The sequence below is a fragment of the Protopterus annectens genome, chromosome 1.part2, assembly GCF_019279795.1.
Source record: "Protopterus annectens isolate FY-2018-M chromosome 1.part2, PAN1.0, whole genome shotgun sequence".
Taxonomy (NCBI): Eukaryota; Metazoa; Chordata; order Ceratodontiformes; family Protopteridae; genus Protopterus; species Protopterus annectens.
The window spans coordinates 72,566,681-72,588,447 of NC_056727.1; positions in this window are offsets into that span (position 1 = coordinate 72,566,681).

Below are 21,767 nucleotides of genomic sequence, written 5' to 3' on the forward strand. Positions count from 1 at the left end.
CATGCTACGCATATTACATTGGCAAAATGAACAGACCCTTCAAAGATAGGATTTTAGAGCATCTTCGTGACATCAGGAACTCTAAAGAGTCTAATGCCCTAGCTATGCATGTGATGAAGGAAGGCTGTGAACATAGGTTTAAGTTTTTTGTTGTAGAAACTTTACATGTCAATGTTAGAGGGGGAGACCTCAACAATAGAACTAAATCTGTTGAGCAGAAGTGGATACTAAAACTACAAGCTGACAGGTATCCTGGTTTAAACAGCAGAGTTTTGCTTAAACCATTTTAAAGAGCTAGACCAGTGAAGCATTAGTATGTTTTAAATAAGTTGAATTAGATGTTTTGTAGTCAAACACTTTTTATTAAGGTTTTATTATCAGGATGTTTGAGTTTTTAACCAAATATGTAAACATGCTTTTTTATGAATGAGATGGTTATATTTATTCTCGTCTATCAGTCCAAGCATATTAGTAACTACAAGTTTTATATATATATATATATATATATATATATATATATATATATTTTTTTTTTTGTACATTTGTATTAATTAATGCCAATTATTACATCACTCTCAAACTTGATTTGTATTGGATGAAACAGGTTTAAATGTTGAGTAACTGCTGACATGCTGTATTATAGTCTGATGAAGCGGATCTTTGGTCCGTGAAAGCGCTTACCCTGTGTATTTTTTGTACCCATTAAATATTTTGAACTAAGCCGTGATTGGAACCTTTGCTGTTTCTTTGACATTTACTACATTTTCACAGTTGGTTCCTGTGTCGAAAGTGAGGTTTGTTTGCAATTGTGGCCTGTGCCACCCTGATGTCTAAAAATCAAAGAATAAGTTTAGGTCTGTGTCTGCACGGAATCATGAATATATTGTTTTAAATACTTCCTGTTTCAAATATCCATAGGTGTGGGTAAGATTAAAGGGCACAAAAATCTGGGTAGCCTAATATGCCCATGTTGTCTAATATCTTCTTTCAGTAATTTAAGTCCTGCATTCTGCTAACTATTCTCAACACCGGAGCTTTTTCATTTCCCCAGCAATTAGAATCCAGGATGGAGGGCCAAGTCAGGCAGCCAGTCTTATACATTATAGAAGAACATAGCCCACTTAACTTGTTCAAAAGACTTTGTCAGCAGGGCTACTCCACAACTGTTTACATACCCTTTATTCTTTAAAATGGTATTACACCTAGTCATTGAGCTATTTAGACTAGAACCCACTGTCCCCTTGTATACGTTTATGTTTAGTGAGAAGAACTGATGAAAAAGACTCGTTCTTCTTGCTGCAAGAAATAAATCAAAATCTGTAAGACCTGGAACTCTAGATACAGTCAGTTGTGATTTTTAAGACTGATCCTGTGATATTATTATACACATTGACATTTCTTGAAACATAAGCAGCTGCATGAAACAGACATTAAAATCTATTTTCCTGTCAGCAAACTTAAGTGAATTGATAGACATCTTGCCGTGTATGAGTTTTGGGTATATGTTCTGAATGGTCCATACATAAATAATCTAATCAGCAGAGCAAAATGCACTTAATTGCCAGACTAAATCTAGTTAATGTAAATGTGTAATTCGAAGTTGGCCTACCTGATTGTGAATCAATAAAATTAAACTAAAATGGAATGCTGTTCCATCTGCCTTAACTACACATAAAAGAGTGCCATTTCCTATACTGATCAAAGAAGAGTAGACCACAAATGAATACAAGCCCTTGACATTATTGAGTGTTTGATGAAACGAGTGCTGGTTCCTCTGGTACTAGTAATTAAAGAGTGGTTGTTGAGGATATGTTAATTTAAAAAAAGCTTGATGATGCAGTTATAGCAAAAAGCTTCATATCACCTGGGTTTGGCATAATGGTTAAGATGTTTACCTCATAAACACAAGTTACAGGGTTTAATTCTAACTCTAGGTTGTTGGCTAGGATTAAAATGGCCCTTCAGGGTAATTAGCCTAGTATGAATCCAGCTTTGTTAATGAAAAGTCTTTATCACACTAAATGATTTTAGTGCAGTCTGGTAAACACCTTTAGAAAAGAGACTCAAACCCTGACAGCCTTCCTTACTCTATGGAAAGGTTCTGTTTGAAAAGTATAGCAATTTGGTATAAATTCAGTTCCTGATATATTTTAATGTGAAATGACTGATCTGCTCAGGCATTTGGTGGTGGTGGTGTTATTATGGATCATATCCCAGGATTTGGTCCAGATGAAGAAACACATGGTTCAAGTTTAGAGGCAGTGCTGCCTGCTATCAACAATTCAAGTCTAATGGCAAATCAAGACAAATGTTATTTTAGTAAAACCCAATTTCAGGACTTTTGACATCATATTAGTACTAGTACCATTGATCCAGATGCAAACAACATCCAAACATTAGCTATACTGAAAGATCCACCTTTAGTAACTGAACTGATACAAGCCCTTAGCATGATTACCTATCAGGACAAGTTTGTACCAGACTTTTTCACAGTGTCACTTCCTTTAAAAGATTTCTTAAAGAATGCCTGGGGACATGCTCAAGCCCATGCATTTAACAAAGTTAAAGAAATACTTACAACAGCTCCAGTGTCATCATGCTATGATGTCACTAAACAAACAGCTCCAGTGTCATCATGCTATGATGTCACTAAACAGACAAACAGCTTCAGTGTCATCATGCTATGGTGTCACTAAACAAATGATTATCATTGCAGATACTAGTAGCTAAAGTCTAGGTGCAGCTTTACTCCAAATGGATGAACAGGTGATTCATTTGTAGCCTATTGGTCCAGAATGCTGATAGATGCTGACCAGAGATATTCACAGAAAGGAAAAAGGAATGCCCTGGAAATGTGTGGGTATATGAAATATTCTCCAGATACCTATACGTTTTCAGTTCCAGACTGACCACAATAATAAATAATAAACTCATACGGCCTAGACAAAGTGTCACTGAGGTGTTAATGTGACTAAGAAAGTTCAGTGCTGTGCAGTACAGGTTGTATAATGTCTTACTCAGAAGTCCTATATTTGAGCAAACTGCCTTTGTGCAAAGCATTATGATGTCAAGACCTGTAACTAGGAAAATATTTGAGAAGTGTAGACCCTGTACCAAAAAATTATCAAGAATTACATGTTGTTATCCACTATGTCCATAATGGATTGCCCAGTACACAATCTAAACAGCTAATGTATAAGAATTAAAGAAGAAACACCAGAATGCAGCTTTGCCACACAGACCATAAAGTTTCAAAAGTTTATTCTGGTACCTCAGCCAGTAGGTGAAAGGCCAAGATACCAGAATAAACTTCTGAAACTTTATTGTCTGCGTGGTATAGCTGCATTCTGGTGTTTCGTCTTTATTTTTTACTTTGAGTGTTTTATAAAATGCATAAGAATTACCCTGTCAGGGCACAGTTATCACAACATGATGGCTTATTGTTGTATCATAACAGACTCTTAGTAGACCAAACTCAATGAGAAGAATTGCTACGTAAAATACATGGGATCAACAAGGTCTCACCTTATGCTGAGGAAGAGCCAAGATGTCATTGTGATAGTCAAACATCAACTTAGTATCAATTATTTATTATCAGTCTAGTGTCGAAGTATCAATTCTGTATAATGTATAAATTATCATGGAGACATATGCCACTGATGCCTGAATTACTACCATACAATCCTTGGCAAAAGATGGCTGCTGACGTACGTAACCATGAGGGCAAAAACAGCTCGTCATTGTTAATTATTACTTTCATGCCATAAAATGAATTCATGTTCTAAACACAACAAGTGAAAAGTATAGCCAGAATCAAGTCTATAGCAATCAATTGAAGATGTACTTGTTTACCTGGTTGCAGACAAGAGAACACGGTTTATGTCTAGTTAATTCAATCAGTTTTTATGTCACTACTGTTTTTATTCAAACTATTTCAAATTCTCACTATCCACATCAAATTGTAAAGTTAAGAGAGCAGTACAAATGTTCCAAAAAGGAGCTAAAAGAGACACATACTCAGAAAGTTCTAGTGCCATATTCATCTGCTCCTCATAGTGCCAATGGAGTAGGACCTCACAGCTAATGTTTGGAAGACAACTATAAGCTGACATGTAAATGACAGTGTCAGAGTGTTGATGCATTATGTAAATGCAGCTACTTAATATTCATTTACTTATATTTCAACATACAGGCTTTCAATATAGTGACATTAATACCTGAAACTGGTCAGCATTCAAAGTCATTTGCCATAACAGCTCCATCTGTAAAAAATTAGGCCAATCCCTACATCTGTGGTTACATTTAAACTTTTCCAGTATACAAAAGTCAATATTATTAAAATCAGGGCACATCTCCACAAGTCAGGCTTAGACAATGTTCTTATCCTGTTTTTTAATAGTAGAAATATGCTGATAAATCCTTATTTTGATGCATTTCTCAGTGTTTCCTATATAAAACACAGAATAGGAGATACAGGTTGCCACATATGCCACTCTTTTGGTGAAGCAATTGTACCAGCATTTGCAAGACAATATTGTGGTTTACCTCCTGCAGAAACAAGCATGCCTGTATTAAGAAATAAATCTACAGTGCCTGTAAACCTCACGCTTAAACATGCCAAGTATACTAATCAGAGTTGGAGGGGGGCATCTTTAGGAGTCTTTAACTCAAAAAGCTATTTCAAATTAAAACCAGGGTCATAAGCTAAGTCTCTTACTCAGGTCTGCACTCAATGTTATAATAGGCCAATATTGTCCAATAACATTTTGTGTTGCCTTCACATCAGTGGAAAATCCACTGCAAAGTGCCTTAGAGTATTGTAAATCTGTGCTCTCATCCTTTGTTTTATTCATATCACACAAAAGGATAGATGTAAAACTGGTAGGTCTCCTACTAGTCATCTTTGTAATAATATAATCCACCAAGCTGATGAGGTCCTGCCTCTCTACAAGCACATTTTTCAAAAAAATGACTTTCCTTAAAAACACATCATTCATGTCAGATTGGTTGATGCCATTTTAGGTTTGTTCAGAATATTGCTGGGTATTAATTTTTATTTTTCATGCAATTAAGGAAAGATGTATAATTATCCTAGGTTTTAGATGCTAGCTTCAGTTCATATTTGGCTTGGATCATCCTGAAGGTAGCTTGTTTAGTTTTTGCTGATCTTTTCAAGAGTCTTTAATATGGGTAGATTTAGATGTGTTACAGGAATTTAAGAGCTTTTTCCCTGTTCTTAACTGGCTTATTTATACTGATGATCCCAGGGTAGTTTGTTTTTCAAATTTCCTATTATATTTGGTACTAGTAGGGACTACCAGATCTTTACAGGTTTTTCACATTGCAATAGAACTCAATTCTATAAACTGCAACTGCACAAGGACTATATCATAAGTAAATTTAAAGTGCTCATCATAGAGTTTGAAGAGGTTGTCAGTTTGAAGTCCTTAAATTCAGAATTGTTCATGAGAAGGATGGGTTTTTAAGACTTTAAAGGAAATGATCACTGGTTCAAGATCAAATTTAACCAGTGGTGGAGATACCACAGAGGTGGTACAAGTTGGAACTTTTGACAAGGTCAAGCTCAAGAATGTTTTATCCCCTAGTGGGCTTGTTTACTACTTGTTCTGGGAGAATTTATCATTTATTAAGCCTAGGTATCTTTGGGCTTACCCAACTTTCGAGGTATAGGTGCACCTGTTTATTTATGTATAGATAATTGAAATCACCCACCAAAGAGTATTTTCACGATGGGTTTTTCAGAGATCTGTCATAGCTTTCTGGGAACATACAAGGAGTCATACAACAGCAGAGAGATGAAAAGTCAGCAAGCAAAGAAGAGTAGTAGTGCTGAAGTTGAATTCATCTTCAAGTCTTGGTGAGTACCTTCATGAGGTGGACCCAGTTTTTGACAAAGTCTCACCAAAGCGACACTGATATATAGACAGTTTTTATATACAATATATCATGGACAGAAGTAAGTCAAAAACAAAAAAAAGTGCCCAATCCTGGTAGGAACACTGCTGCCAGGACTGGAAAAATGCTAGTGTAGAATCCTCAAAATCTGGAAGCATTCCTACAATGGGGCCAGGGCAGGCCCAAGGGGAGGATGGCCCCCCTGTTATAGAAAGAAGTAGCAGTTCACAAAAATCACAAAAACTGATAGGCCAAAGAAGAGCCATAAAGACAATAGGAGTGGACTGTTGAGGAGAAGAAAGAAATTATGTATTGTTACTATTATGCAAAAAACCCAGAATTTCCAGACAGGGAATATACAAAGAGATTAAGAGATAAATTAGAGGAAAGAAAAATACTTTCACAAGAAAAACTGTCTGAAGCTTCAAATACAAATTTTCATTCATTAATACAATAGATTTTTTGAAAAACAGTATATAGATCAAACAACTTTGATCTGTTTGTAAGAAGAAGCATCTGAGGAAGTGCAAAAATGTATACAACAAAATCTAGACATTTTTGAAAAGTATAAAAAAGAAATATGGACATGGGAAAGAAAGAGAGATTTGATATGGTGCAATATTTATGCAAAGGAGAAAGCCAAGTTAATTAATATAGAGAAAGCAGCCATGAATATATTCAAAGGGAAATATAGGCAAAGGCATCCAGATATGGAAAAGTTCACAATAAAATAATTAATATCACAAAGATGGAATGTGGAAAAGAAGATTAGTAAAACAGAAGTTAAAGAAATAGAAGTTGAAGTTATGGAGTGCCTGTGAAGTGAAGGATTTAATGTAGAAGGCCTAACACAGACTACATCACAGCATGATGGAGTGAGTTCCCAAAGGAAAGAGAAGCAGGAAGATCAGGAGACATCTGAAGAAGAAATATGAACATGGGAAAGGAAAAGATTTAATATGGTGTAATAGCTATGCAAAGGAGAAAGAAAAACTAATCAATACAAAAAGAGCATCACCAAAGATATTTACAGGGAAATACAGGCAAAGGAATCCAGACATGGAAAACTTTACACCAAAAAAATAAGAAGACAAAGAGGAAAAGTAGAACAGGAGATTAGCAATGGAGAAGTTACGGAAATAGAAACTGAGGTTATGGAGCACCTGCAAAGTGAAGGCCTTAGTGTAGAAAATCTAATGCAGAAAGCACCACAACAGGATAGAGCAATGGATATCCAAATTAAGGGGAAACCAGTGGAGCAGGAAACAAGTGGTCAGGTGCCATATCAAGATATTTTGGAACCTTCCACAGGAAACCAGTATAAACATTCACTTAAAGCTAGACATCAAGGGAAGGAACAGGAGACTGCAGAAATTCCAATAAAGTCAAAGTTGAGGAGTGATAGGCCAGTGACCACCCATATGACAGAGCAATAGATGGCACAGGATAAAATTGAAGAGAAGGTGCTACAGGAAGATGCTATAGAACTTTCTACAGAATGCCCTCAGGAAGTGGAAAACAAAGGATGTGCCCTCAGTCTGGAAGAAAATTAACTAAGGGAAGAGTTGCTTGATTTAATAAACATAGATATATTAAAATCTGTGAAAGAAATAGACTGTAGAAGGTCAATAAAACTCCAAAAGACAGAAGTTTGATAAAATAAATGAACACTGTAATTAGGAATATCCATAGATATCCATACAATATAACAGAAATGAACAGGATATGTTACTGTGCAGCTAAATTAATAACTGAAAAAGTTCTGCCACAGGAGCACAGGGTAGTGAGGTAAAGGAAGAGGAGAAATCAAATACCATCATGGAAGTATCGAACAGAAAAAATATAAAGCAGCAAGCAAAACTGGGCTACAGTGCTTTAAACTACAACAATATTCAGAAGACTCTAAGCACTTGGAAAAAGCCCACAAAGACCCCTGGATTCAATAAGAATATATTTAATAGTCATTCCACTTGGTAAAAACGAAAACTCTTAAAAATACCCATTCGGGTCACAGTACATTAACGCTTTAACAGAGTAATGAACGACATTTTTGTCTTCCAACAGACTTCTTTAGAGGGAAAATGCATACTGAGTAAATATCTCTGTATATATACGAATTGCTTAATTAGAAAACTAATTTCATTGGCAGGGCATTAACTATCCACCATTATGTGTAAAGCAATCATAAAAGAAGCTGAATGTTGCTTAAAAACACTGAACATTGCTTAAAATGCTGACAAATACATAAAGACACAAATGTTTATCTAAACCCATAAAATAACTATCCACCATCAAATAACCTTAACAAATGCCTATATTATTGTACAAATGTTCAATAAAATCTAGTTCAAATACATTAAAATGAAGTTCAAATACATTTAAAATGAGAACATCTAGCTCAATGCAGATTTTTCTAAAATGATCTACAGGTGCTTAGAGTCTTCTGAAAAATATAAAGCAATTAAGACAAAAAGTGTCAGTGTTAGAAGACTAGAACAGATAATAGATCAACAAAAATACCAAGAAAGATAGATGTGATGAAAGCAGTGCACAGTATTAGAACACACCAGGATCTATCATGCACTATCACAAATAATAAATTAAAAATTTCAGCACAGATGGAAAAACTTAGAAGATACAATGATAAATATAAAGGAAAAGTACAAAACAGACAATTTAGTGATGACCCAAAAAGGTTTTATAGAGCATTGGGAAGCAAGGTAAAAGGAATTGAAAAACCACCAAAAAAGGAAGAAACAGATGCATTTTGGAGAAGTATCTATGAAGATCCTGTGGAACACAACAAAGATGCTAAATGGATAAAAAAGTAAAAGAAAAATAAGAAGTTTAAAGGTACAGGATATGAAATGGGATGAAGTAACAGCCACAGAGATTGAAACAAAGTTAAGAAAAGCCTCTAATTGGAAAACCCCAGGCCCAGATGCAGTGCATAACTTTTGGTTAAAAGTATTAACATCTTTGCATGAAGACCTAGCCATGAGTAAGAAATATTTATATGTGCACCCTGAACAGACACCAATCTGGCTAACAACAGATAAAACAATGGTCCTACTTAAGAGTGAACCTGCAAGCTTCCCTAAAAATTATAGACCAATAACTTGCCTTCTGACAATGAATAAACTATACATGGGAATTGATGCTGAGTTTATAGTAATTTAGAATAAAACTCAATTATGGCAATAGAACAGAAGGGCAATAAAAGAAATTCATATGGAACAAAGGATCATTTGTTGTTAAATAAAGTCATAGCGGACAACTGTAAAAAGGGGAAGAATCTAAGTATGGCATGGATTGACTACAAAAAAGCATTTGATAATATCCCATATTCATGGATAAAAGAGTGCTTAAATATGTATAAGATGCACCCTACACTGATTGACTACATTACAGTGACCATGAAACAATGGCAAACCACTTTGCAATTAAACCATGATAAAGGACAAATTATTATCCCAGGGAAAAAATTCAAAAGGGGGATATTCCAGGGTGACTCTCTGTCACCATTGCTATTTTGCCTTCCCTTAACCCATTAAGCTGTCTACTTAACAGCTTAGGCCATGAATACAATTTGGCTCCTAGAAAACAACAAAGTCTAATGACTTCTCATCTTCTGTTTGTCGATTATTTAAAATTGTATAACTCATCAGATGAGGAACTGAAAGCACAGCTGCAGATTGTTAAAACTTTTTCAGATGATATTAGAATGTCATTTGGTCTTGATAAATGTGCAAAAGCAACCTTTAAAGTAGGAAAACTGCAGCACCAGTAAAACATCAGTTTGAGACACGAATGTGATGTAAAAGAACTTGAGAAAGAGGGAGTATATTAATACTAGGGAATTGATGAAGGATCAGCCATAAAACATGAACAAATGTGAATAAAACCTAATAAGGAATATTTCAGAAGACTTAAATTAATCTTGAAAACAGCATTGACGTCTTGGAATAAAATCCAAGCTATAAACCGATTTGCTCTTCCTATCCTAACTTACAGTTTTGGAGTGATTGAGTGGCCCCAAAATGTGTTGGATAAATTAGATATTCAAACAAGAAGGATGCTTCATGCTCACCAAATGATCTATAAAAAATCAGTGCATACCAATATTATATATTCCCCATTCCGAAGGAGGGATGTGACTCCTTGAAATTGACTACATATACAGATCTGCAATTATGGAACTTCGCACATATCTGCTGACCTCACAAGACCCAAACATAGCGAAAGTTTTGAAACATGAGGAGAATAAATCTATGATGACTTCTCTGCTTAACCTAACAGAAGCATGTCAGCATCAAGCAGGAATGGAAATCAAACCAGAAGTAGATAAAAATTAGGCAGCAACTGAATGTGCCAAAAAAAAGAAAGAATATAAGTTGAAGGACAAGATAAAAAGGCAAGAAATGTGGAAAATGCATAAATATAGTTGCAAGTTTAGAAAACTTCTGGAAGAACCTCATGATGATCAAGAATGAACACAGGAATGGTTAAGGAGAGGTGAATTCAAAACAAGAATTGAAAGGTTAATATTGGTGGCTCAAGATAGTGACCTATGTACACGCTAGCTTACAAAGTCCACTGAACATGTGGGAGAAACAGACAGATGTAGGTTTTGTAAAACAGAGGTGGAGACTGTTGCACGCTTCATTTCTGATTGTGACATACTAATGGCAGAAGAACTGTATACTGAAAGGCAAAATCACATGGCGAGACTGTTGCACTTGGGATTGTGCAACCATTATAGTTTTGAAGTGGCTGAAAAGCACTGGAAGCATGAACCACAAAGCATCACAGAAAATGATGGTCTGCATCAATGGGATCATCCATTACCAACAGTTCAAAAGATGGATGCTATAGCGGTTCAGGAAAAGAAGGCAAAAGTTGCACTGATTATTGAAATCACCACCCCCACAGTGACCACAGTGTCCTGCGCACAGACAGGCACAAAATTCTAAAATATCAGTATCTGCAGGCAGAAATGAGAGTGATGTGGAAGAAAGATACAAATAGTTCCACTAGAAGTAGGAACAACGGGTCTTATAAAAAAAGAGTCTAACATCTTATTTAGATATGCTACCAATACATGTAACTCCGTACAAATTGCAGAAGGAGCCATTGCTGGGCATATTACGGGTGCTGCAAAGAGTACTTTTGGTTGACATCAAAGAGTGAAACAATACTAATTTCATGAACTTTAGTCGTACATTGAGTTAGGAATGGGGTCTATTCCCATCATGGTATTAGAAACCCAAAAGTCTTAGAAAAATACAAAAACAGTGACTCTCTGTCACTGCTGCTATTCTGCCTTGGCATTAACGCATTAAGCTGTCTACTTAACAGCTTAGGTCATGGCTATAATTTGGCTTCTAGAAAACAACAAAGTGTAAAGACCTCTCATCCTTTTTTAGTCGATGATTTAAAACTGTACAGCTCATCAGATGAGGAACTCAAAATACAACTGCTAGTTGTCAAAACTTTTTCAAATGATATAAGAATGTCATTTGGTCTTGATAAATGTGCAAACCAACCTTTAAAGCAGCAAAACTGCAGCACCAGGAAAACATCAGTTTGGGACAAGAATGCGACATAAAACAACTTGAGAAGGAGGGAGTGTATAAATATTTGAGAATTAATAAAGGATCAATAACAAAACATGAACAAATACAAATAAAACTTAGTAAAGAATACTTTAGAAACTTAAATTAGTCCTCAAAACAGTGTTGACATCTAGGAACAAAATCCAAGCTATAAATCAATTTGCTCTTCCTGTACAAACTTACAGTTTTAGAGTGATTGACTGGTCCAAAAACATGTTGAATAGATTAGATAGGAAAACAAGAAGGATGCTTCATGCTCACTAAATGATTTATAAAAATCAGTGCATACCAAGCTTATATATTCCCCGTTCCGAAGGAGGGATGGGCCTCCTTCAAATTGATTACATGTGTAGATCTGCTGCTCACCTCACAAGACCCAAATGTAGTGAACATTTTAAAACACAAGGAGAATAAATCTAAGATGACTTCTATGCTTAATCTAGCAGAAGCATATCAGCGTCAAGCAAGGAAGGAAATCAAACCAGAAGTAGATAAAAATCAGGCAGCAACTGAATGTGCCAAAAAAACAAAAGAAAGTATATAAGGAGAAGGACCAGAAGAGAAGGTAAGAAATGTGGAAAATGCATAAATATAGTTACAAGTATAGAAAACTTCTGGATGAACCTCGTGTTGATCAGGAACAAATGCAGGAATGGTTGACAAGAGGCAAATTCATACCAAGAGAAAAAGGTTAATATTGGTGGCACAAGATAGTGGGCTACATACATGTTTGTTTACAACGTCCATTGAACAAGTGGGAGAAACAGACAAATGTAGGGTTTTTAAAACAGAACTGGAAACAGTTGGACACCTCGTTGCTGGTTGTGACATACTAACAGCATTAAGACTGTATACTGAAAGACATAATAATGTGGCAAGACTGTTGCACTGGGGATTGGGCAAACATTATGATACTGTAGTGGCTGAAAAACACTGGAAACTTGAGCCACAAAGCATCATAAAAAATAGAAATGATGAAGTCTGCATTACATGGGATCATCCATTTCCAGCATTTCAAAAGATAGATGCTAGAAAACAGGATATAGTGGTCCATGAAATGAAGACAAAAGTAGCATTGATCATTGAAATTGCCACATCCAGTGACTACAGTGTCTTCTGTACCGAGAGACACAAAATCAAAAAATATCAGGATTTGGAGGCAATAATGAGAGCAATGTGGAAGAAAGATAGCCAGACAGTTCCAGCAGTAGTAGGAGCAATGGGTCTAAAGAATCTACAATCATATTTAGATATGTTACCAATATATGTAACTCCGTACGAACTGCAGAAGGAATCATTACTGGGCACATTGCAGGTGCTACGAAGAGCACTTCTGGCTGACATCAAAGATTGAACAATACTAATTTCATGAACTTTAATTATACTTTGACTTAGGAATGGGGTCCATTCCCATAACAGTTTTAGAAACCCAAAATATTTGGAGAAATTAAAAACAGGCTATAAAATGAAAATTAAAAAGTTAAACAAAACTCCATGATAGCCTGAAATGAACTGAAGACTAAAAAAAAAAATTGCTATTTTGCACTGTTGATGACTCTAGTATTTACCAGCTAGCTGGCAAATTCTCATTCCTATTAAACAGTAACTTTTTACTAAAATCTCTTAAGTTATCTGCAGCACTAAAATCTCTAAGTTATCTGTAGCACATAACACAGGGAACTTAGGCAGTAAGCTGTTAATGAGTTGCTTCATACAGTACAGTGAATCCCTTAACCACCCTGTGCATGCTGTGTGATTCTGAGCAATTTGTCCAGACAATGGCCTGTGGCAGTTGGAAAACTGTGCTAAGCTCCGACCTGATCTGTATTTGATTTCTTCCTAAATTCTACTTTTTGATTACTTTAAGTTTTTCTCTCTTTTTATCCACCTTTCTTTCTTGCTCTTCTAACACTCCAATTTACAGTACATCTACAATCAGGTTCTTGCAAATATTCCTACTCAGGGTTTATCCTGCCGGCTACTATATTGGATTTTTTGAAACTTATATATATAAATATTTTGTTTTTGCTTATTTCATTTTATGTAAATGTTTCTTGTCAATAATACTATTGTAATTTTTAGTCTTTGTATTAATTACTTTTTTTGGAATGTCTGTAATTGTAATTGGAGCTTTTCTCCTGAGGTCTCCACTGAAAATGGGTCTTTGGCTCAACTGGACCAAGCCAGTTAACAAATGACAATAAATAAATAAATAAAAATAAAAATTAATAGCCTCTTGGACTGCATGACAAGTATCACACTGTGAATGAATTTCTAAATTTGTCTTCCTACTAAATTACTCATTGTGAAAGAAACTTTTCTTCAAGAATCAGAATGTTGTTTCTCTGCTGTTGTTTTTAAAACATCTGAGCCAATGCAAACACTTGTTAACAATGTTTGGTGTTTACGTGTAATTATCCAAAACAATGAGCAGCACTGTTCTACCTTAAACAAAAATAATATCAGCTGTGTTGTACTGTGTCACATTATATACCTGTTGTAGAATGCCTATGATTCCCACATTGAATTTCTGTCTTATATTTGCTGGTGTCTTGCACTTCACTCAAGCATCAAGAACCATGCTGTTTTTCTTTTTCTTCTTCTACATTTAATCTTGCAATGCAATCCTCTAGGATTCACACATGAGGAAAAAAATGTAGTCCTTATACCAGCACTACTGAATTACTTTCCATACCAAATCCAAGCATCCACAACTCTACCCTCAGTCAATAATGCTCAAATATATATTCTAAGAAGTCTGTTTGCAACTGATTTTGTTCTCAGTCAACTATTATATTAAAGGAACAGCCACTTACCTTCTTAGTTACCCGATTAAGTAGTAGCATATATTCTACTAATGTACAATTAATATTTGCTTATTTGCTTGTAATTATTAAGTTGCAATTTTTGTTTTTGTCTTCATTTTGGATAATAATTAAAAACAGATGAATATGGATTATTTCAATTATCCAGTCATCAAAGAATAAATCAGTCCCTCATTTCATAGGTTCATAGGTTCATAGGTTCATAGGTGTATACTAGGCTAATGGCCCTGGAGCCTTTACAAACCTAGCCCATAGAATTACCTTAAAATCGTGCCACAGACCTTAGTTCCCAGTGCCTCTGTCAAGTAGAGCCACTGGAATGATCCCCGGGGTGAATTTTCTATTTCCCATCCACTCAGCAAGATTTCTCTTGAAGACCGACAGTGAGGTGCTCTGTTTGACATGTATGGGAAGTCTATTCCATAGCATGGGCAGTCTCTGGGTTATGAACCTGTCCCTCCAGCATGTTCTGTTGATTGTGGTAATGAGGTTGAGGTCTCTGGAGTTTGTGGTGCGGAGGGATTGGGCTTTTGTTAGATGTAGCATTTCTAACAGAGCTGGGTCAGACATGGCTTTATAAGTCAAGCACAGATCACTTCTAAGTAGGTAATATGAGACAGAGAATAGTTGGAGTTTTTTTAGTCTGTCCATATAGGACAAGTGTTTAAGGCCTAGGATCCTCTTGGTAAGGTACTTTTGTGGCCTCTCCAGTTGTTGCAGGTGTCTAGTGAGGTACATGCCAAATGGGGCATTGTACACGATGATTGGCCTAATGAGGGAAGAGTAGAGGGAGACAATGACCTCTTTCTTCTTGGATGCAAAACCCTTAGTGATGAGATGTGCCACATAGAAGGACTTTCTGACCACAGTGGCAATGTGGTGGTCAAAAGAGAGGTTACTGTCAACCTGTGTTCCCAGATCTCTTATAATGCCTTCTGTGTTCAGTGGACTACCATCGATGTGGTAGTTCATGGGAATTGAGTTTTCCCAAAGGGGATGATGACACATTTTTTGGCATTGAGCTTAAGGCCATGGTTCTGACACCAGTCGTTGGTCTCAATGAGGCCTTTCTGTAGGATGTCAACATCACTTGTGGAGTTAATAATGGCTCCCAACTTAAAATGGTCTATGAACTTTGTCACCAGAGTCCCTTCATGTTGAACTGGACCTCTGAATGAAGTAGATACCAAACAGGAGAGGACCCAGGACCGATCCCTGTGGGAATCCACTCATGACTGGTCGGCAGTCTGGATTGGATTCAGCTACAGTCACACTGTGGGTTCTATCTGTGAGCCAGTTTGCAACCCACCTAGTGATATAGGAGTTGATGCCTAGTTAAGTGAGTTTTTCTATGATTCCTGAGTGGGGAATGGCATCAAAGGCTTTGGTCAGATCAAGGTAGGCTGTATGAACCACCTTGCCTTCATCCACAGCTCTGGTGACTGACTCAAAGAAGTCGACCAAGTTGCATAGACATGATCTACCCTTCACAAAACCAAACTGTGTGGGATCCAGAGTTTGAAGATTCCCTATATCCTTGTTTATTAGGTCCATGATGATGTGTTCCATAGCTTTGCATATCAGACTTGTCAGGCTAATGGGGCGATAGTTCCCAGGGTCTGTGGAGAGGGATGACTATAGCAGTGTGCCATTCAGTAGGGGAAAAGCCTGAGGTGAGGCTGTGATTGAACAGGGCACACAGGTTAGGTGCCAATTCACTCTGTAGTTAATGTAGAACACGGCCAGGGATATTGTCAGCTCCCATAGAGGCTGTATTCTTGGCCTTGGACAGTGCTGTTTTAACCTGTGCAGCAGTAATGCTGGGTGCCTGGGAATCTACTGGTATTGTGATTGGTCCTTGGTGGGGGGGGGTTGGCACTGAATCTGTCAGCAAATATATTGGCAATATCTGTTGGCTCAGTATAGGAGGTACCATTGTGCAGTAAGGTCAGAGCAAATCTGGGTATTGCCGTGGTGGTTCTTGGCATAACTATAGAAGGCCTTGTGGTTGTCTTTACTCTCTGCTGCAATTCTGTTTTCATAGCTAGCTTTAGAGGATTTGATGAGGGATCTCAACTTTTTGTTGAGGCTGATAAGGGAGTTTTTGTAGTCTTGGGACTTCACCTTATTCCGCATCAGTTTCCTCCTTCTGTTATAGAGTTTGTTTATTGCAGGGGAACCACCAGATTGGCTTCCTTTTTTTGGAGGAGAGCGTCTTGGTTCTATTGGGTATGGCAAGATCCATGCAACTATTCTCCATTTGCATGGGTGCCATGAAGTTAGCTACCTCTGTTCTTAGGAGCCCAAAGTTAGCTTTGGAGAAGTTTTTCATGGTGGTTACCTTTGCGTAGCATGCACAGTTTAATGACATTATTTAAACTAGGACAATTATTTATTTTTTCAGCTGAGCACTTTGTAAAGTAAGACTACAACTGATAAAAACTCTAATTCATAATTGCTTGGAAAAAAATCTTTGTTCTTGTTTTTTTTTCAGAGTAAGAAGAATTAAATTGCACAGAGAAACATATAAATATTTTTTAAGGTCTAATACTTAAGCCCATACTCTTAAGTTCATAACTGCTGATGCATATGGAATAGATATTTTACACAAACAGATATTTAATGTGCTTCTTTACATGTCCTTTCAGCTACTGGAATAGAAAATGATTAGGGTTTACCTATCATCCCAGCCCATCCATTCTGCTATATGGTTGTCCTCCAGTGAGGATGATAAAATGGCAAGGAAGATATCCTACAGACAGTCATGGTGGTTGTTTGTGTCCTTGTTGGCATCCAAGTAATGCAACTGTATTTCCATGGCCCTATCCAATCCCTTGATCCTGACATGAGAACCCACATTACAACAGGCGTATCCTTTGTCCTTCTCTTTACATGTGCGTGCTTCTCACACACTCTCCTTTGAAGAAAGACCATCACCAGCTTAGGACTGCAATGTTCACATATCTCATCCTACTGCATTAGGGTTATACAAGCCTCCATTTGCACAGAAGCAGGTTGGCTAACCAGAACTACCACCTCCCTCACCTCACCCCAGGATTGGGTAAACCAGCATAATTCACTCACTCTCTCCTGCCCTCCCCTGCGTGGGTCTTCTATCTCCTATGACACTGTTCAAATTTTGGTCACCCAAGCTCTAATAATCTTTTATATGCCAAAGTGTTGGGATAACAGATATTTAATGTTTTGTTGAAGGATACCTATATTCTGTCTGCACACATATTTGTATTAACTGGAATAAATTGCCAAATGTGACAGTTAATATGGATAAAAAATCTTGTCAGAGGCTCTATTATTTTATAATACAGTCAATGATTGTTCCAGTACTAAAAAAGAGGATTCTGCCTAGAGTATGTTACAGGTAAAGAATCTTAGTTTCATATATTGTCTGTGGCAGAGAGATGTCAGGCACTGAGAAAGAGAAAACTACAGAGCAATACAATTATGGAGACGGGTATATTTCATTATTGTTTATTGACATTTGATTACCAGGAATGTCTGACTGAGTAGAAGCTCATTTTCAGGGAAGCTCAAAATTATTACAAAATGTGTTAAGATAATAATTTTACAATCTTCAAAAGAAAAACAAAAACATATGTGGTATAAATAATAATAACAAATTAATCATAATATAAAAACATTGCCTAAGAATCGATGCAAGATAAATGACAATCATTTAATATTTAGAGAAATTGTAGACAGTTTGTAGAGAAAATAAAGGTAAATTAGTGTAATACAAATGTGAATTACAATATGAAGTGAGGGAAAACAGGCTTATGGAATGTTTAGAGAGAAAATCAGGGACAATAATTTGATAGAACTAAGGAACTAAGTGAAAAAGAGAGAGTAAGGAGATATAAGGAATGAAAAGGTACTTGTTCAAATTTAAGGATATAGTTAATCCTGGTTCTGAATAAGAACAGAGACAGATTTTAGTTAAAAAGTCTTTCAGAGTGGTTTTGAAAGATGGGAGAGAAGGTATCGGCCTGATGGATACAGATAGGAAGTTCCAAGCCTTAGCAACCTTGTATGAGTACAGACAATGTCCAGCAGATTTGATAGCTTTGTAGACAGGAGTTGTTAGTCACTGGATCACAATGACCAACTGGGAACATGGTTGTACAGAATGTTTTTTAGTGTTGGTCAGTCAGATGGATGCTGGATAATTTAATAGGTGGTAAGAAGCTGTGTATATGTAAGTTGATGAGGCAGTTCTAACCAATTTAGGCTTTTTAGTGTTTTACATTGGTGGGTTCTTAAAGGGGCATTTGCTGAAAATGTAGCAACTTTATTATAGAATTGTTCAAGTTTTAAATTTTGTGAAGCCTGGAGGTTACTGAGGACTGGAGCACCATAAAGCATTTTGAGGAGGACTTAAGTAGTGGCAAGTGTAGTTTTAGTTGTGTCAATGAGAATGTTTTCGGCTCTGTAAAACATTCCTAGTTTTTGATGAGTTTTTGTTATGCAATTTTATATATGCAAGAAGAATGCAAGATTATCATCCACTATCACCCCTAATAATTTGCTATAAGTGACTTCAATGATTGTATTATCAAGAGAGAAGACTTTAAAGTTTATGTTTTCATGAGCAAGGGATATGGGGAAAAATATTGGTTTGGTCTGTTTTGTCATAAGTGTATCTGCTAAATGTAAAGATAAACTTTGCATACCAATCTATGTTTGTTTGTTGGCCATTAGTTGGTGCACAGCGCAATTTGGAGCATAATAATATGATTGTTTCGTGTTTGCTAAAAATTTTATATATATAAGTAAATATGAATTAGAATAATATTATAATAATAATGGAGTCATTTAATATCTTTGTTAGTATTATTATGATAGTATATTGCATTTATTATAAACTGAAAACAATAAATTAACACGATTTTTCTTCAGTTTTTAGTTAGCGCTGTTAAAATCTAAAGCCCCATATTTTGCTGCTACTAATCAATTTTAGATGAATGGCATTTTATAATTGATATATGTCTATTTGTATATTTTTACATATCTTTTATATATTATTATTTTTGTATTTTTGTATTTTTTTTATATATCTACACTATATAGTGCAACCACTATGTGGTAAGTGAAAGTTGTGATATATATTTTTATTTTATTTTACTTATAGGTTATGTGTTCCTATATAATTTCTTTGGCTGTACTTCCAGCCATTTATGGGCAACATTTCCGGATTTATGAAGCTTTGAGCGAATAGTTTGCTGGCCATTAATTGTTAGATTGAACCTATTGTAGAATTAATTAATAACGGAAACCCTAGCATTAGGCTTTCTAAATATGGGCATAGCTTCCTAGAAGCGCTCGTTAAAACTTCAGTACCACCTAGATGGCCATGGTGCTAATATTTTATCTTATTTTATTTTATGTTTATTCTTTATTAGAAAGATATTTATTTAATGAACACCAACATTATCTATATCTTTAAAACCTTGTACTTGGGTGCTATTGAATGATGATCAGGCTGCTTGCATCTAATTATGTTAGATTGCTTGTGATGTTAATGCTAACGTTGAACTTTTATTTTATGCAAACAAACATTTTGGCCTGTTGATTTAATAATTGTATTAATTACATAATTGAAAGGCAATGTATTAGTATAAAAGCATCTACTTGGTTTTGTAATTTGTAACCTGAGGAAGCGCAATTTATATTGCGTGAAAGCGCTTGTTTCTTGGTCCAAAATAAATTTATTTTATTTTTATTTTTCGTGGTGGTTTCTACATTTTTTCAGTTCTTGAAGCCTGGAGGTTACTGAGGATTGGAGCACCATAAAGCATTTTGAGGAGGACTTAAGTAGTGGCAAGTGTAGTTTTAGTTGTGTCAATGAGAATGTTTTCGGCTCTGTAAAACATTCCTAGTTTTTGATGAGTTTTTGTTATGCAATTTTATATATGCAAGAAGAATGCAAGATTATCATCCACTATCACCCCTAATAATTTGCTATAAGTGACTTCAATGATTGTATTATCAAGAGAGAAGACTTTAAAGTTTATTTTTTCATGAGCAAGGGATATGGGGAAAAATATTGGTTTGGTCTGTTTTGGGTTCAGCAGGAGTTGTTAGTTATGAAGCCATGTTTCATTGCCTCTTAAGGCTTCTTGAGGAATTTTTTGGAAGAGTACCATATTGTCAGATGTGTTAATGAGAATGGAATCATCTGTGTATTGCATTAGGATGGCCTGTCGTATGGGTGTACAGAGAGCGTTTGTGAATATGTTAAAGAGGAGGGGACCAAAGATAAAGCCTTGTGGTACTGGTGACTGGGTTGTGAGGAGAGACCATGAAGTGTCATTTTACTGACTGATACCTATTGGACAGGTAGCTTTTGAACCACAGAAGGATGGGCTGAGAGGTACCTAGTGAGGACATTTGAAGTAGAAGTTTGCTGTGACAAGCTGTGTCAAAGGCTTTAGACAAGTCTAGAAATAAGGAAGAGACTAGTTTGCCATTATCTCTAGCTTTATTGACAGTATCTATATAGGTTAGAAGGGCAGTGCTAGTACTATGGGAAGGATGGAAGCCATGTTGTGTAGGGGATAGGAGTTTTTCCCTGCACGAGATAGTCTAGCAATTGCTTTGGAATACATTTTTTAAGTATTTTGGCAAGGGGAGACAAGATTCCTATAGGTCTAAAGTTATTAATGTCTGTTGCATTTCCTCCTTTGTGAAGATGGGCAATGTCTGTCTTTTCCACAGAGAAAGGGAACATGGGATTAATCGACTAACCTATTTATAAGGATTGAGACAGGATAAGCAATGCTATTGGCTGCTATTTTTAGGTACTCACATGGAAGGTAATCAGCTGAAGAAGAGCATGGTTTAAGTTTGTTTAAGAATAGTTATATATAGGAAGTGGGCACATATTTGAAGGTGAAAGTGGAGGTGGTGATATATGGCTCTTGGGCAGGGTTGGGATTAGATGTTGAATCTTTGGTTAGAGATGCTATACTATCTATAAAATAAAAACTGAAATGTATTGCAGTTTCAAGTGGTGAGTTTTCAGAAGAGAGATTTAGATAGAATTTTTGGCTGGGATGTAAGATTTCTTTAATGGATGTCCAAAATGTTTAGGGTTATGTTTAGTATTATTTTGAAAATTTTTATAGTATAGTTTTTTGTTTTCATTTATTTGCTCTTTTAGTACGATTGCAAAGCATTCTGAAGCTTTCAAGATATTGAGGTGTTTTATATTTTTGCCATTCTTTCAATGCTTTTTCTCTATCCTGCTTTAGTATTCTACTATTTTTGGATAGACAAATTGCATTATTTGTTTTCAGTCTCTTCCTTCTAGGAGGTGCAAGGCTATCTAGGATATTTAGAAAAGTTCTACTGAATTCAATTACAGCATTGTCTAAGGGGAGGATTTTTAGAAAGT